This window comes from Oncorhynchus clarkii, chromosome 17 (assembly GCF_045791955.1).
Source record: "Oncorhynchus clarkii lewisi isolate Uvic-CL-2024 chromosome 17, UVic_Ocla_1.0, whole genome shotgun sequence".
In the NCBI taxonomy this organism is placed as follows: Eukaryota; Metazoa; Chordata; class Actinopteri; order Salmoniformes; family Salmonidae; genus Oncorhynchus; species Oncorhynchus clarkii.
The window spans coordinates 23,782,405-23,797,380 of NC_092163.1; positions in this window are offsets into that span (position 1 = coordinate 23,782,405).

Consider the following 14,976-nt stretch of genomic DNA (forward strand, 5'->3'; position numbering starts at 1 on the left):
CTCACAGACAGTCATGGCCACAGACCGACCATCCACTGGACCAAAAATAAAAAGTTTACAATGCTTTAAAATAAAAAAAATGAATAATAATCATTTTAAAATAAAAAAATAAAAAACGGGAAAACAAGCTCACATTTTAGTCTCTGACCGGGCAAGATGATCAAGGCATCCGAAGATCACAATCAATAAGCACATCAACCTTAAATACAGACTTATTTTGGTTTTAATAGGAATGCCATCAGAGGATGGACTGTTTAAAGTAAGAACGGAATGGAGCCCAAGCCTCATTAAACAGTTTGGGGTTCCCACGTGAATTTAATTACATTTTTTCTAGTTTCAGAGAGCACAACACATCTTTCACCCAATATTTATAAGATGGGGGAGCTGCCATCTTCCAGTTCCGTAGTATTAGCCGTCAAGCTAAAAGAGTTGTATAAGCAACAGTGTCCGACTGGATTCTTGACAGGGCAGTACTCCAAAAAGGGCTGTAAGGGGAGACGGATCTATAACATTGTCATATATATCAGAGAAACATTTAAATATTAATTCCCAGAAACCTGACAGTTTATGACAGCACCAAACATATGCAACAGTGTGGCTGGTTCCATTTTACATCTGACACAGGTAGGATCAAAATCAGAGAATATTCTTCCAAGTTTGGCCCCAGACCAGTGGATACGGTGAACCACCTTGAATTGAATGAGGCTGTGTCTAGTGCTAAAAGCGGACGAATGCACCCTGTGCAGCACAGATTCCCAGGCGTCTTCCCCAAGTTCCTCCCCCAAATCCCTTTCCCATCGATTCTTTAAAGGCACCAAGAAGTCATGAATGATTGCATATACACCTGAAATTGCGCCCCTAGGAAGCTTGTTCAGCTCCAATATGCTCTCTATAGCTGTATTCGCAGGCCTATGGGGAAATTCAGGTGTGTTAGCTCTGACAAAGTTCCTAGTCTGGAGATAGCGGAAAAAGTGGCATTGGGGGAGGTTGAACTTTTCTTGTAGCTGAGCAAAAGAGGAAAATATATCATCAAAGAATAATTGGGCTAGGGAGGAGACGCCTAGTGAGTGCCAGATGGCAAAAGCCCCATCATTCAAAGGAGGAAATAAAATGTTATGATTAATTGGGCACGATAGAGTAAAGCCTCGGAGGCTAAAGGCTAAACGGAACTGATTCCAAATTTTAAGAGATTGCTTTACAATTGGGTTGACACACCTTTTGCCTAGGGACACTGGGAGAGACGAGCACAACACAGAAGTAAGTGCAGTAGGTTTACACGATTCAGACTCCATCTGGATCCAGAGTGGTCTAGGGCCAGTAGGATCAGTCTGCAGCCAGTATAGTAGGGCTCTGAAATTTGCAGCTCAATAGTATGTCTGACAATTTGGTAGAGCTAAACACCCCAATGACTTAGGCTTCTGTAAATGTTTTCTACCAGTCCGTGGTACCTTGCCATCCCAAATAAAATGCATGAATGTTTGATCCAGTGAAATAAAAAAATACTTTGGAATAAAAATGGGTAAACATTGAAATAAATATAAAAATTAGGGCAACACACTCATTTTAATGACATTAAAATGAGAAAGAGGTAGCGAATTCCCGAAAAGTAAAAGATTGTTCCAAACTGTCTGCTAGAGCAACAAAGTTTTCCTGAAGCAAATTTGAATATTTCCTTGTCACTTTAACTCCCAAGTTGGTGAATTGATCCCGGACAATCCTAAACTGAGAACTTGTAAAAGAGCACTTTAAAGCAGCCTTATTTACAGGAAAAAGCTCACACTTGCCTAGATTCAGCTTGTACCCTGAGATTGATCCAAACTTTTTAAGAACAGATAAGGTACGTGGCAATGAGGTATCAAGGTTAGAGATAAACAAAAGGAGGACGTCAGCATATAGCGAGACTTTCTGCTCTAAGCCCATCCTGATTATTCCTTGAATGGCATCATTAGAGCGTAGTGCAATGGCGAGAGGCTCGATTGCCGAAGTAAACAACAAGGGGGAGAGTGGACAACCCCGTCTGGATCCGCGGTCCAAGGGAAAATAGTCAGAGGACAAGTTGTTAGTCCGTACCGAAGCCATGGGGGAAAAATAAAGAATCTTTATCCACGCAATGAATTTGGGGCCAAAGCCAAATCTATAAAGGGCAGGTGTTAGGTAATCCCCCTCAACGAGGTCAAAAGCTTTTTCCGCATGAAGTGAGACCACCACCCCCGGGTCCTCTGACGCTGGGGAATACAGTATATTCATAAGGCGCCTAATATTGAATAACAAATGCCTATTTCTCACAAAGCCAGTCTGGTTAGAGTGTATTACTTGGTGCAGCGAGCCTTCCATACGGATGGCTAAAAGCTTGGCTAGGATTTTGTAATCACAGTTTAAAAGCGAGATTGGGCAATAGGATCCACATTCCAGGGGGTCTTTGTTTTTCTTTAATAGTAATGAAATTGAAGCCTGATAAAGACTAGGCGGTAGCTTTGAGGTATTACGGCACTCTTCAAATAGTCTAAACAAGAATGGGCAAAGCAGACCAGATGGGGTCCTTATTTGTGGGATTAAACGTAAGGCCTCAGATTTACGGATCTGATGTGCAAGGAGTTTACTGGCCTTGTCACCTTGTTCATACACTCTGTACCGAGCTCGCAAGAGTAACTGTTCAGCTTGCCTGGTAGAAAGCTCATCAAATTCAGATTGGAGTAGTTGGCGCTCTTTATGCAGATCAGAGGAAGGGTCCGCAGCATACTTCTCATCCAATGTGGCTATGGATTCGCTCAGGTCCCGAAGTCACTGAGAGCGAACTCTGTTTTGGTTGGCTGTATAAGAAATAATTTGGCCACGTAGGTATGCTTTGAGAGACTCCCATATGGTAGAGCAGGACATACCTGGTGTTGAATTAGTTTCTAGGAATAAGGTGATTTCAGAATAAATTAAATTGACAAACTCCTTATCTGAGAGTAAAATGGGGTTGATAACACATAGGAGGTCGCTGGGGAAACTCTAGTTCAAGCACTAATGGTGAATGGTCAGAAATAACAATACTCTCGTAAGTACACTGCCGAAGGTTAGGCAGAAGTTTTTTTGTCCAAAAAGAAGTAATCAATCCGGGAGTATGTTTGATGAACATGAGAATAAAAGGAATACTGTCTATCTGTAGGATGTAGTAAACGCCAGGCCTCAAACATAGCATATTTCTGAAGAAAGGATTTAATAACTAGGGCACATTTAGGTGGGCCTGTAGTTCTTTGTGAGGACTTGTCAAGAACTGGGGACATTTTACAGTTGAAATCCCCCCCTAAAATCAACAAATGAGAATCTAAATTGGGTATAGCAGACAAAAAGGAAGAAATTAAACTTGTGTCATCCCAATTGGGAGCATAAACACTAGCCAAAACAAGAGGGGTAGGAAACAGTTTACCGGTTACTATGACCTATCGTCCCTTAGGATCAGCAATAACATCAGAAGCTACAAAGGGAGTAGCTTTATCAACCAAAATGGCAGCACCTCTTGATTTACTATGAAAGTTAGAGTGGAACACTTGGCCAACCCAGTCCCTACACATCCTAAAATGCTCACCAGTCCTCAAGTGAGTCTCTTGTAGAAATGCAACATTTGCATTCAAACCCTTTAAGTGTGTCAACACCCTCTTACGCTTCACCGGGTTGTTAACCCCTTTGATGTTCCACGAAATATACTTGATCGCATTATTTCGGCCCCCTGGGCATTCCCGTTATACAACCCTGTCATTAGAGCAGAATGGAATGGAAAAGCAATGAGTGCCCAAAAACCCCAGAATAACTTGTAGCATATATATATCCCCCGTAATAATGTACGGTGGAAGATGAAAAACTAAAAAGACAGAATGACAACATTAGAACTGAACAATTCAACCCCCCCCCCCCCCCCCCCCATCCCAGACAGTACCTACCCAAAAGAGTTACAAGCCTAAATAGAACATGTTCTCTTCGCACAGTATGTCTGTGAGAGTGTGGTCTTAAACCTAAACCCACAGTCCCGCTCTTTAAAGTTGAGTTTTGTTAGTGGATCAAACAGCAAAAAGAGAGATTTAAAAAAAAAAAAATTTAAAGAAAATGTACAAATGAAATTACAAAAGCACCACTTGTAGATGTATATAATTATATTCCCAGTCTTGTAACAGGCATTGAGAGAAAAAATAAGTAAAATGTATAAAGGCTCTGACTCTGGGACCGATACAAGTCTCAGGTTATTGCAGCGAGAGAATCTCTCTAAACTCACACAGCTCTCCTTCACCTTTTTCAAATCCGCAGCTAGGCGTTTCACGTCAGCCCCCAGGGATGTAGTTATGTCGGAGACATTGGTAGCGGAGGTCTCCAGTGCTGCAATCGTTGTAGTGTGCTACGCCGTTGTTGTTTTGAGTGATGTGATTGCTGGCACCGTCTCGTTCCGCAGGATGGTTAGATCTGCCTTTAAAGTATCAAAAACCTCCTGTATTCGGGCCTCAATTGTAGCAACCACCTCCGTTTTCATTTCAACTATCTCAGAGCGTAGTAGTTTGATGGCCTCGAGAATGTTCATTTCAGCGCCGCCAGGCCAAGCCGCACCCCCGGGTAAAGTGTGAGTCCCCGGGCCCTCAGACTCAGGAGAGGGCGGTGATGAGAGTGGGTCTTGTAGAGGATGCCTGGTTATTCTTTAAAAGTGCTTTCCTCACCATCTTAAATAAGCATGCCCCATTCAAAAAATGTAGAACCAGGAACAGATATAGCCCTTGGTTCACTCCAGACCTGACTGCCCTTGACCAGCACAAAAACATCCTGTGGCGTACTGCATTAGCATCAAACAGCCCCCACGATATGCAACATTTCAGGGAAGTTAGGAACTAATATACACAGGCAGCTAGGAAAACAAAGGCTAGCTTTTTCAAACAGAAATTTGCATCTTGTGGCTCAAACTCCCAAAAGTTCTGGGACACTGTAAAGTCCATGGAGAATAAGAGCACCTCCTCCCAGCTGCCCACTGCATTGAGGCTAGAAAACACTGTCACCACCGATAAATCCACGATAATCGACAATTTCAATAAGCATTTTTCTACGGCTGGCCATACTTTCCACCTGGCTACCCCTACCCCGGTCAGCGGCCCTGCACCCCCCACAGCATCTTGCCCAAACCTCCCCATTTATCCTTCACCCAAATCCAGATAGCCAATGTTCTGAAAGAGCTGCAAAACCTGGACCCCTACAAATCAGCCGGGCTAGACAATCTGCATCCTCTCTTTCTTAAATTTCTAAAACCCCTATTACTAGCCTGTTCAACCTCTCTTTCATATCGTCTGAGATCCCCAAAGATTGGAAAGCTGCCGCAGTCACCCCCCTCTTCAAAGGGGGAGACACTCTAGACCCAAACTGTTACAGACCTATATCCATCCTACCCGGTCTTCGAAAGCAAAGTTAACAAACAGATCACCGACCATTTCGAATCCCACCGTACCTTCTCCGCTATGCAATCTGGTTTCAGAGCTGGTCATGGGTGCACCTCAGCCACACTCAAGGTCCTAAACGATATCATAACCGCCATCGATAAGAGACAATACTGTTCAGCTGTATTTATCGACCTGGCCAAGGCTTTCGACTCTGTCAATCACCACATTCTTATCGGAAGACTCAACTGCCTTGGTTTCTCAAATGACTGCCTCGCCTGGTTCACCAACTACTTCTCAGACAGAGTTCAGTGTGTCAAATCGGATGGCCGGTTGTCCAGACCTCTGGCAGTCTCTATGGGGGTGCCACAGGGTTCAATTCTCGGGCCGACTCTTTTCTCTGTATACATCAATGATGTCGCTCTTGCTGCTGGTGATTCTCTGATCCACCTCTACGCAGACGACACCATTCTGTATACTTCTGGCCCTTTGTTGGACGCTGTGTTAACTAACCTCCAGACGAGCTTCAATGCCATACAACTCTCCTTCCGTGGCCTCCAACTGCTCTTAAATGCAAGTTAAACTAAATGCATGCTCTTCAAACGATCGCTGCCCACACCTGCCCGCCCGTCCAGCATCACTACTGTGGACAGTTCTGACTTAGAATATGTGGACAACTACAAATACCTAGGTGTCTGGTTAGATTGTAAACTCTCCTTCCAGACTCACATTAAGCATCTCCAATCCAAAATGAAATCTAGAATTGACTTCCTATTTCGCAATAAAGCATCTTTCACTCATGCCGCCAAACATACCCTCGTAAAACTGACTATCCTACCTTGACTTCGGCGATACCATTTACAAAATAGCCTCCAACACTCTACTCAGCAAATTGGATGCAGTCTATCACAGTGCCATCCATTTTGTCACCAAAGCCCCATATACTACCCACCACTGCGACCTGTATGCTCTCGTTGGCTGGCCCTCGTTACATATTTGTCGCCAGACCCACGGGCACCAGGTGATCTATAAGTCTTTGCTAGGTAAAGCCCCACCTTATCTCAGCTCACTGGTCACCATAGCAGCACCCACCCGTAGCACGTAATCCAGCAGGTATATTTCACTGGTCATCCCCAAAGCCAATTCCTCCTTTGGCCACCTTTACTTCCAGTTCTCTGCTGCCAATGACTGGAACGAATTGCAAAAATCACTGAAGCTAGAGACTCATATCTCCCTCTCTAACTTTATTAAGCAGCAGCTGTCAGAGCAGCTTACAGATCACTGCACCTGTACATAGCCTATCTGTAAATAGCCAACAACAAAATATGGGTTAAAATAACCCGTCGCAAACCAGTCTATAATGCACATACACTTTACAACAAACAATTCCACACACAGACATGGGGGGGAACAGAGGGTATTATACACGTCACGTAATGAGGGAATGTAAACCATCCAACTACCTCATCCCTATACTGTTATTTATTTTTTGCTCCTTTGCACCCCAGTATCTCTACTTGCACATTCATCTTCTCCAGATCTATCACTCCAGTGTTTGATTGCTAAATTGTAATTATTTCGCCACTATGGCCTATTTATTGCCTTACCTCCCTTATTTTACCTCATTTGCACACACTGCATACAGACCTTTCTATTGTGTTATTGACTGTATGTTTGTTTATTCCATGTGTAACTGTGTTGTTGTTTGTGTTGTACTGCTTTGCTTTATCTTGGCCAGGTTGCTGTTGTAAATGAGAACTTGTTCTCAACTGGCCTACCTGGTTAAATAAAGGTGAAATAAAATAAATAAAATCTATATTCTTCGTAGTTGTCATTTACCACCACAAACCGATGCTGGCGATAAGACAGTGAGCAGTGAGCTGTATACGGCCATTAGCAAACAGAAAAACACTCATACAGAGATGGCTCTCGTAGTGGCCTGGGACTTTAATGCAGGGAAACTCAAATCTGTTTGACCTCATTTCTACCAGCATGTTAAATGTGCAACCAGAGGGAAAAAAACTCTAGACCACCTTTACTCAACACACAGAGGTACAAAGCTCTCCATCGCCCTCCGTTTGGCAAATCTGACCATAAATCTATATTCCTGTTTCCTGCTTACAAGCAAAAACTAAGCAGGAAGCACCAGTGACTCGGTCAATAAGAAAGTGGTCAGATGAAGTAGATGCTAAGCTACAGGGCTGTTTTGCTTGCAAAGACTGGAATATGTTCCGGGATTTCTCCGATGGCATTGAGGAGTACACCACATCAGTCGCTGGCTTCATCAATAAGTGCATTGATGACATCATCCCCACGGTGACTGTACGTACATACCCTAACCAGAAGCCATGGATTACGGGCAGCTTTATTTTTTATTTATTATTTTATTATTATTTATTTTTATTTTACCTTTATTTAACTAGACAAGTCAGTGAAGCTAACAAATTCTTATTTTCAATGATGGCCTAGGAACAGTGGGTTAACTGCCTTGTTCAGGGGCAGAATGACAGATTTTTACCTTGTCAGCTTGGCGATTCGGTCTTGCAACCTTCCGGTTACTGGTCCAACGCTCTAACCACTAGGCTACCCCCCCGCCCCGAGCTTGCCGAGGAGTCTTGTTCTGCGCACAGACCTTGCAGGCGGCGACAAATGCGGAGATGTCCGGGACCATGGTAGGCCACCAAATGCGTTGCCGCACAAAGGCCAGGGTCCAAGGGGACCATGGGTGGCAGGCAAACTCCTGGACCGAGGAGCGGACAGCGTCAAGGCACAAACATCCGGTTATCTGAGCCCCGCCTAGGGTTCGGCTGGGAACACTGCACCTCACGGACCTGCTTCCCTATTCCCCAGCTGTGCGCTTTCACCAGACACGAAGTGGGAAGGATGTCTCGGGGTCTAAGGGTGTAGCCGCGGGGCTATAGCGGCGTGACAGTGCATCCGGCTTGATGTTCTTGGATCCTGGTTGGTAGAAGAGGGAGAAGTTACCTAAAGGAACCACCTAGCTTGCCTGGAATTGAGATGCTTGGCAGTGCGGAAATATTCCAGGTTTTTGTGGTCCGTCCACAAAATGAACGGATGTTCCGCCCCCTCCAAACAGTGTCTCCACTCCTCCATTTCCATCTTCACCATGAGAAGCTCACGATTCCCCACATCGTAGTACAGGACAGCCCCCACTCTGAAATCCGAGGCTTCCACCACAAACTGACGGGACGGGTCTGGATGTGGTGCTTGAGGTCCCGGAACACCTGGTCAGTAGCTGGGGACCATGTGAACGGAACCTTGGGAGAGGTGAGTGCAGACAGGGGGGAAGCCAGGGTGCTGTAACCCGGGATAAAGTGGTGATAGAAGTTGGCAAATCCCAGGAAACGTTGCAGCTGCACACAGGGACCATTCCACCACTGCTCTCACCTTCCCGGGATTCATCTGTACATTCCCTGCAGCGATGATGTAACCAAGGAAGGGGATGGTGGAGCAATGGAATTCACATTTCTCCACTTTCACAAAAAGATGGTTCTCCAGTAGGACCTGTTGGACGTGGAGCACGTGTTCTTGGGCTGAGTCGGAGAAAACGAGGATGGAGGTGGACTAAAATGAACCGGTTCAACATGTCGCAGAGAATGTCATTAACCAGGGCCTGGAACACAGGAGGGCGTTGGTAAGTCCAAATGGCATGACTACTATTTGTAGTGGCCTCTGGTCATATTGAAGGCAGTCTTCCACTCACCCCCTTCCCGTATCCACACCAGATGGTAGGCGTTCCGCAGGTCCAACTTGGAGAAAACGGTGGCCCCCTGGAGCGGCTCGAAGGCCGAGGCGATGAGTGGTAGCGGTTAGCGGTTCTTCACTGTGATGTCATTGAGGCCCCGATAGTCGATGCACAGGTGCAGGGTTTTGTCCTTCTTCTCCACAAATAAAAACCTTGTGCTGGCGGGGGAGGCAGAAGGACGGATACGTCCTGCAGCTAGGGAGTCCTCGATGTAGTACTCCATAGCATTGGTCTCCGGACTCGACAGAGAGTACTTTCGTCCCCAGGTCGGTGTGGTGCCTGGGAGAAGGTCGATCATGCAGTCATATGGTCAGTGCGGAGGAAGTGAAGTGGCCCGGGCCTAACTGAAAACCTCCCGGAGGTCCTTGTACTAAGCGGGAATGGCGGAGAAGTCTGGGGAAACTTCTGAGCCCACAGGAAGATGTCCCAAGGCAGGCTGCTTTGACTTCAGACAATGGGGGTGGCAGAACGGGCTCCAGCCCATAATGGCACCAGCAGTCCAGTCTACGATGGTATTGTGTCACTGGAGTCAAGAGAATCCCAATACCATGGGAACCTGAGAAGACCTCATCAGCATAAAGTGGATTGCCTCGCTGTGGTTCTCTGACACTCATAAGTTGATGGGAGTGGTATTGGACCCGGCCTATAGAGCGCCCGTCCAGCGCTCTGACTTCCATGGGAATGTAGAGGGGCTGAGTGGGAGTAACGGGAGATATTTAGACTGGTTCCCCCACAGGAGGATGGCATGGAAAGGGGTGCGAGAGGAAAAGTTCTCCTTATGGCCCACCAGAGTACTCGCCCCTTCTTGATGAGCTGGGATTTTTAATGGGCAGGTAGCTAAGAAATGTCTCGTAGTTCCAGAATATAGACTATAGACAGCTCTGGGTGTGGAGTTTGCGCAAGAGCACAGTTGGAGTGAATCTAGCACTGGCCAGGTGCATGGACTCTAAAGGAGGCGAGTCGGCAGCCGTCTGTGATTCCCGAGAGAACTCAGGTGATGTCGGGTTCACTCGGACATGTAGACTTTGGGGACTTGCCTCGAAGGCGAGGTGGAATCCTTGGGCGGGCGAGTGGAATCAGACCTCCTATCCTTCCTACGATCCCGTGGCCGCCCATTGATCCGGATGGTCATGGCAATGAGCGAGTCGAGATCCATTGGTAGTTCCCGGGCTGCTAGCTCGTTCTTCACTTCCTCCGATAATCTGTTTAGGAACGTGTCGAACAGCGATTCCGGGTTCCAGGCACTCTCAGCTGCCACAGTGCGGGAGTCTTGCAGAAGCTGGAGTAACTTCCGGGCAGCCTCTCTCCTGGACAATGGAGAATCGATAACCTTATTCAGTTCAGCCACAAACTACTCCAGACTGAAGCATACGGCCATACGGACTGTTGTTCTCACAGGTCGCAGCCCATGCGAGAGCCCTTCCGGACATCAGCGTGATGAGGAACACTATCTTCAAGAGGGAAGGAGGAGTGCTGCAGCTCGATGATGAGTGTGATATGGTGTGGTGTGATAAGGTACAGAACGGCAGGCAGGCTCAGGGTCAGGGCAGGCAGAATGGTCAAAACCGGGAAAACTACAAAACAGGAGAAAGACAGGAGCACTGGAAAAACGCTGGTAGGCTTGACGAAACAAAATGAACTGGCAACAGACAAACAGAGAACACAGGTATAAATACATTGGGGATAATGGGGAAGATGGGATTCACCTGGAGGTGGTGGAGACAAGCACAAAGACAGGTGAAACAGATCAGGGTGTGACAGGGGGAGCAAACTACCTGCCCTCCAGGACACCTACAGCCCTCAATGTCACAGGAAGGCCAAAAAGATCATCAAGAACAACAACCACCAAAGCCACTGCCTGTTCACCTCGCTGTCGTCCAGAAGGTGAAGACAAAGCTGGGACCGAGAGACTGAAAAACAGCTTCTATCTCAAGGCCATCAGACTGTTAACCAGCCATCACTAGCACAGAGAGGCTGCTGCCTAGTACAGACTTGAAGTCCTTGGCCACTTTAATAAATGGAACACTAGTCACTTCAATAATGCCACTTTAACAATGATTACATATCTGCATTACTCATCTCAAATGTATATACTGTATTCTATACTATTTATTGCATCTTAGCCTATGCCGCTCTGACATTGCTCATCCATATATTTGTACATTTTTATTCCATTCTTTTACTTAAATGTGTGTGTATTAGCTTTTGTTGTGGAATTGTTAGATATTACTTGATAGATATAGCTGAACTGTCGTAACTAGAAGCACAAGCATTTCGCTACACTCGCAATAACATCTGCTAACCATGTGTATGTGACCAATAAAATTGGATTTGATTTGATCAGATCTGGCCTTTTTAACAGCCACCCCCACATTTACTGTGTAAATGTGAACTCTAACAAAAGGCTTTAACTTAAAGAGAATGACGTAAGGCCACTACTGTGTGTTCATCCACCAGGACAGGGAGGCAAAGTTGTGAAGGAGCCAGACCAGGGAAAGTCCTTGAGTGTGTCTGGCAACCCAGTCAGAAACGTCGGGCATAGGCATCTGGCCAAACAGGATTTGATCTTTGGTGAGGGACGCGAACAGGATGCAGCGGTAGATCTGACGGCAGCCCAGAAACGGGCAACAGGAGAACCTCGGCAGTGAGGGCAGATGAGGCCCTTAGAAAAGGAGCAAGAGTCATCTTGACCACTGACACAGTGTCAGTGGAGGACACTGGTACTGAAGACTTTAGGGCCACAGCGGCAGAGCTCTAGGAGGATCTCAGTACTGGAGAACACAAAGCTGCAGCAGCAGAGCTCAACAAGGACCCTGGCACTGGATACTTTGGTGGCTGGACCCATGAAGCAGCAACGGGCGGTGGCCACCAGACAGGCTGGACCCAGGCAATGGGATCAGGTGAGGGCTCCGGATCAGGATGTCGGGCCGCAGCAGCAGAACTAAATGAAGACATCAGGATAGAAAATGAAAGAGGTTCAGCTGTCTGTCTCAGCGAAGGTCTCTTCACAGCAAACAGTGGAGGTTTGCAGCCGGTCTCAACAAAGGTCTAAGGTCTGGACACCACAGGGCCACAGCAGCAAAACTCGACGAGGGTCTCTGGACTGAAAACGATGAGTTCTCCCGGTCAGCGACAGGCGAGGCCCCCGGGACAGGAGCTGAGGTTGGCTGGATCTCCACAGCAGCAACAAGCACAAATCTCAGGACAGGAGACAGCTGCACACCTGAAAGAGAGATAGAAAAAGACCCATAGAGCTGGATCCCTGGTCCAGGAGAGACTGTGTGCCCAGAGTTAGTAACTTAGGGCCTGACAGAGCTAGTGAGTTGGGGCCTCACTGGGTTTACAGCTAGGGGACGTTAGGACTATCAGAAGTAATGGGCCGACTGGGATAGGAGACTAGGGATCATGAAAAATACTAAGAGCCTATTCTCACTAGGTGATCTCACTCACTCCAACTTGAAAGGGGGAGGGGCAGTGAGATGCACAAATAGCTAAACCGTGATTGTCTGAGAAAGTGGGGATAACTTGTAGTTACCACTATGGTGACAATAAGGGGTGTTAGGCAAATACAACGAACTCCTAGAAAAGGCAGACTGAAACGGCTAAATCAGATCTGGCCTTTTTAACAGTTAGGGTAAGGGTTAGGGTTAGGGTTAGGTTTAAGAGGGTTTATGTTTGTATTGGTGTCAAACCTTGGGTTGCATGGGCCTATTGCACCTCTGACCGGTCTGGAGAAAGTGGGAGGACATGAGAGGCCGAGAGCCTGGGTAGTTTAGGAGTGGGTTTATTGGAAAATTTTGCAAAAATTAAGAGATCCCTTAAGTTGGGGTTTCTGCGGAAAGCTGATATGGGTCTGAATTCCTGAAGTGGGGGGAATGTGCGTTGGTGTTTGGGTGAAAGCGACGTTGAGTCTGGAATGAAGAAGTCTGTTTATGTCTGAGAAGGTGCTGATAATGGGTATAATCTGGGGTTCTGTGTCTGTTGGGGGTATAGGAACAGGGAGTCTGGGAAAGGTCTGAGGGTGGAGGACAGGGATAGGATGGGGGGGATTGAGATACGAACCCAGAATCGGGAAAGGGATAAGGATAGGTGTGGGCTGTTCGCCCAGGTCAGGAGTCAGTACCTGGTCCAGAGTTCTACCGGGAGAGTTATGGAGGTTAAGGTTAGGATTAAGGTTAGGGTTAAGGTTAGGGTTTAGGTTGGGGTTAAGGTTGGGGTTAAGGTTAGAGGTAGGGTTAGGAGGATCAGGCAATCTGTTAGGGTTAGGGTTAGGGTTAAGGTTAAGGTTAGGGCTAGGGTTAGTGTATAGTTAGTTGAATTTTTTAAATTGTTTAAATTTTATTTCACCTTTATTTAACCAGGTAGGCCAGTTGAGAATAAGTTCTCATTTACAACTGCGACCTGGCCAAGATAAAGCAAAGCAGTGTGACACAAACAACAACACAGAGTTACACATGGAATAAACAAACATACAGTCAATAACACATTAGAAAAGTATATATACAGTGTGTGCAAATGAGGTAAGAAAAGGGAGGTAAGGCAATAAATAGGCAATGCAAAGGAATTACTTAAAAATCATACAATGTGATTTTCTGGATTTTTGTTTTAGATTCCGTCTCTCACAGTTGAAGTGTACCTATGATAAAAATTAAAGACCTCTACATGCTTTGTAAGTAGGAAAACCTGCAAAATCGGCAGTGTATCAAATACTTGTTCTCCCCACTGTAAGTCACAGGGGTGGGTAGTATATGGGGCTTCCGTGACAAAACGGATGGCACTGCGATAGACTGCATCTGAGTAGAGTGTTGGAGGCTATTATGTAAATGACATCGCCGAAGTCAAGGATCGGTAGGATAGTCAGTTTTACGAGGGTATGTTTGGCAGCATGACTGAAGGATGCTTTGTTGCGAAATAGGAATCTGATTCTAGATTTAATTTTGGATTGGAAATGCTTAATGTGAGTCTGGAAGGAGAGTTTACAGTCTAACCAGACACCTAGGTATTTGTAGTTGTCCACATATTTTAAGTCAGAACCGTCTTAGAGTAATGATGCTGGATGGGCAGGCAGGTGCAGGCAGCGATCGGTTGAAGAGCATGCATTTAGTTTTACTTGCATTTAAGAGCAGTTGGAGGCCACAGAAGGAGAGTTGTATGGCATTAAAGCTTGTCTGGAGGTTAGTTAACACAGTGTCCAAAGAAGGGCCAGAAGTATACAGAATGGTGTCATCTGCGTAGAGGTGGATCAGAGAATCACCAGCAGCAAGAGCGACATCATTGATGTATACAGAGAAAAGAGTCGGCCCGAGAATTGAACCCTGTGGCACCCCCATAGAGACTGCCAGAGGTCCGGACAACAGGCCCTCCGATTTGACACACTGAACTCTTTCTGAGAAGTAGTTGGTGAACCAGGCAAGGCAGTTATTTGAGAAACCAAGGTTGTTGAGTCTGCTAATAAGAATGTGGTGATATGCATCTGTTGGTCACAGATATCTTTTTTTTTTTTTTAAGTTGTGGCGTGGATCAGAAAACCAATCTGTATCTGGTGTTACCACCATTTGCCTCATGCAGTGCAACAAATCAGGCTGTTGATTGTGGCCTGTTTTATGTTGTCCCACTCCTCTTCAATGGCTGTGTGAAGTTGCTGGATATTAGCGGGAACTGGAACACGCTGTAGTATACATCAATCCAGACGATTCCAAACATGCTCAATGGGTGACATTGAGTAGGCAGGCCATAGAAGAAGCAGGACATGTTCAGCTTCCAGGAATTGTGTACAGATCCTTGTGAAATGGGTCTGTGCATTATCGTGTTGAAATATGA